Raw genomic sequence first — 3,523 nt, forward strand, 5'->3', positions numbered from 1 at the left:
TGATGAGGAGAAGGACTGCAACAGACAAGAAGACATGTTTGGCTTTAATACATGGTGTTGATGGTGGATGTTCCTCTGGAGTCCAGCAGCTGGGTGTTCCTTCCACATCCTGAAGCAAGTGGAGATGAGGTTCACAGTCAATGGCTGAATGAAGACAAGTTCTCCAATGAATGTGTCACCTGAGCAAGGTAGCTGGTGGTGAAGGAGGAACAACAACAAGAACAACAACAACATGGAGGACTGGAGGTTCCTTTGTCAGACCAATGGCGTGGGGAGTGTAACAAAGGATTGCAACAGACAACAACACAGCTTTTGCTTTAATAGAGACTTGTTGTTGGACATGAAGCATGTTTGAAGGATTGTTGGTATGTGCAGATGGTATGGAGGTTGGAGTGTTCCTGAGGCCTTCCACCACCTGAAGCAAGTGGAGATGAAGGGCACAGTCAATAGCTGAATGGCAACAAGTTTAGCAATGAAGGAAGACATGAGTTGAACAATGAACATGTCTTACCTTAGCAAGTTAGCATAGCATGGAGGAGTGGAGGTTCCTTTGAGCAGGGAATCAATCATGAGTGTGACATTGGCAGACCAAGGCAGTTATGGATTGCAGCAGAGAAGAAGAAATGTTTAGTTGTAATACAGATTTGTTTTGGAACATGTTGCAAGGATTGTTGGTATGAGGTTGGATGTTCCTCCAGAGTCCACCTTCCACCAAGGCCTACCACTGCCTGAAGCCTGAGGAGGTGGAGTGCACAGTGAATAGGCAACAAGTGTAGCAATGAATGAATAAATGGGTTCAACAATGGATGTGTTACCTGAGCAAGGTAGTTGGTGAAGGAGGACCAGCATGGAGCCAAAGGGAGTGGGGAACTGCAACAGACATGGAGCAAATGGTTAGCTTAGCATGTTAGCTGGTGGAGGCCTGCAGCATGGTTGAACAAACATTTGAGTGGAGTGTGCAGAGTACAGAGTGTTACCTTCTACCAGCCAGGGGGACCAGGGGTCTTCCGTGGTGCCTCTCCTCGTTTGCCTCTGCTCGGTTGACTCGCGCAGGTGGACTCGCATACCCCTACCCTCGCTAATCCCCAGCCCTCGCTGTCCTGGCCCTCGCTTAGTCTTTGCCCACGGGTCTTCGCACTAAGCGGTCTGAGGAAGCGCGGCCGGGAGCAGGCCGGCACAGGCTGACACTGCCTGACGCTGCACTGACGCTTCCGCTGACGCTTCACCCCGGAGACACTCTAAGTACACCAAAAACACCATTCACACAGGTGAACCGCATTGCAATCAGCCAACCCCCACACCCCATTGGTCCACTGCAGCCACACCCCCACCACACACACCCCCCATGTGACACCAACCAGCCAATGGCAACCCCCCCCCCAGTCTGCCACAATACAAAAAAACACTTAGAGTAAAAACCACACTACACAAGTCACTCTACACCAATGTCCCCATGGAGGACTCTAACAACAAATTCCAACCACATTCCTGGAGGAACAGCTGTGACAGACATGAAAAAGGTTGGCCTCAAAATAAGTACAAACACTTCTCTTTAATCCATTACCACTCTACACCAATGACTCCATGGAGGACTCTAACAACATACAAAGTCCTACACACTGTGACACACACCTCAAGTCAAGAGCTCAAACTAGGACTTACTTGGGACTCTCAACGGACTACAAACACTTATCCTTCATCCATTACCACTAAGGGTTCCAGGTGCCCAAACTACAAGTGCCTACTGTCGCACAATGTCCTACACAAGTGGAGTACAAATCACTTCCTATCTTGTCATTCCCACATGGCTCTACACTACTCCCACACGACATGGAGCTGTTCTTATCCCAAAACCATTTACAACTGTGTCAGGGGAGCCACAAACGTGCACTCGGAACTCCAAGTCTGTACACCACTTTGCAAAGGCAAACCTAAAGTCTTCAAAGGGGACTTGCAGTTCAGGGTCCACATCTGTACATCTCACAGTGGACATTTGTGGATCCCTGACACACTTGCAACAACATTAACAGCTCCATAGGCTCACCGCACATAAACTACCTCTGTCCCTGTGACAAAGTCGACACACCACGCTAACATGGACACACCAGCCAGTCAGTTTGGATGGACTTCACCCGAGCAACTGACCCATATGGTTCACGTCTGCTTGTGTTGTCACCGTCAGGTTTCCACAGACTACTACCAGAGACACTGATGTGTGTGTGTGAGAGACAAACAAAAACACTCTTTACATACCATGACTGGAGACTTCCAGGAGGCATAGATCCCTCCTCAGTCACACCACTTCAAGAGGAAGGTAAGTCGTCCATCTGCTCACACACTCTTCATGTTGAATCAATAGTTATGGAGGGGTCTGCCAGGCCAGGGCTGGAACTCTCCTGCGGGGACCAGCGTGTACAGGACTTGGAATGGACCTCCTCCTGAAATAAAGAGCACAGTCACAAGGTTACAAATCAGGTAGGAGGGTAGCAGCACTTGTACATACATGCAAAATACTTCATTCCACATGCTTACCTCTTATGTTGTGCAGCTCCATCTTGGAACTGCTGATGCCGGAGATGCTGAGACTGGACATCAAAGACCAGGAGGAGAGATCACAAACACAGAAGCTGGATCAGTCAACACATCTACCAACAACCAGGACCTCAAATGATAATACACCAAGTGTTGTGTTGTGTTGTGTCTCTTTCTTTCTTGTTTCTACTCACCCTGCACTCATCTGCATTCTTCTGGAACTACACACCAACCCTAATGACTATACACCTCATGGCAGGCAGCCTTGGTCTGCAGTGAAGCCTGGAACATAAACACAAAGTACTGAATAATGGGAGGGTCAGACACCACAGCACTTAGAGTATGTCCATCATTCAGTCAATCCCACATTAGTGTTCAAACATCAAAGACTGCAAAGTATCACTTACTGTAGCTGAGCTGTCACAGGTCAGGGCCACTGGTTCAGGACTTCAGTTTAACACTCCACAGAGAGGTTGTTGTGCTTCATCTTTCAGAGACCTGGTGACACAAAACACCAGGTTGTACAGGCATGTAAGTCAATCAATTAACCAACCACTCAATCAATTAATCAATCAGTCAGTCAACCAATCAGTCAATTAACCAACCACTCAGTCAGTCAATCAATCAATCACTCACACAAACCAATTAATCAATTAACCAACCAGCATGCAGGATACATCAACACAGACCAGTCCTATCAGTGCCAACACACCTGTGACTGTAACCTCAACATTGTGCACCAGTGTGTAATACATGTGGTTTTAGAGGATTCTTTGCAGAGAGAGGGAGGGGGGGGGGGAGAAAATGTGAACTTATATTATGTTTCCTTCTGATATATGTGTGTATGTACAGGATGAAGCATTCACACAAACATGCACCTGCACGTCATTCAGAGAAACCATGCATGCACAGGAAGAACATGCAAACTCCACACACACCAGCACCACAGTTCAAACCAGGTGTGAGGCCACCCTGCAGCCCGGCAACCAGC

At 47.9% G+C, this 3,523-nt stretch overlaps 1 long non-coding RNA gene across 1 annotated transcript; it reads right to left on the reverse strand.

Moving 5' to 3' along the window:
* Positions 1–299: 299 nt before the first annotated feature.
* On the reverse strand, positions 300–3,069 carry LOC117808133. Its single transcript, XR_004630150.1, has 8 exons — positions 2,940–3,069; positions 2,727–2,814; positions 2,533–2,585; positions 2,254–2,438; positions 978–1,238; positions 816–870; positions 512–735; positions 300–415 (listed from the first exon to the last, which is right to left on the reverse strand). It is a non-coding gene; the product is annotated as an uncharacterized LOC117808133 (long non-coding RNA).
* Positions 3,070–3,523: the final 454 nt, after the last annotated feature.

The sequence above is a fragment of the Notolabrus celidotus genome, chromosome 24 (genome assembly GCF_009762535.1).
Source record: "Notolabrus celidotus isolate fNotCel1 chromosome 24, fNotCel1.pri, whole genome shotgun sequence".
Taxonomy (NCBI): domain Eukaryota; kingdom Metazoa; phylum Chordata; class Actinopteri; order Labriformes; family Labridae; genus Notolabrus; species Notolabrus celidotus.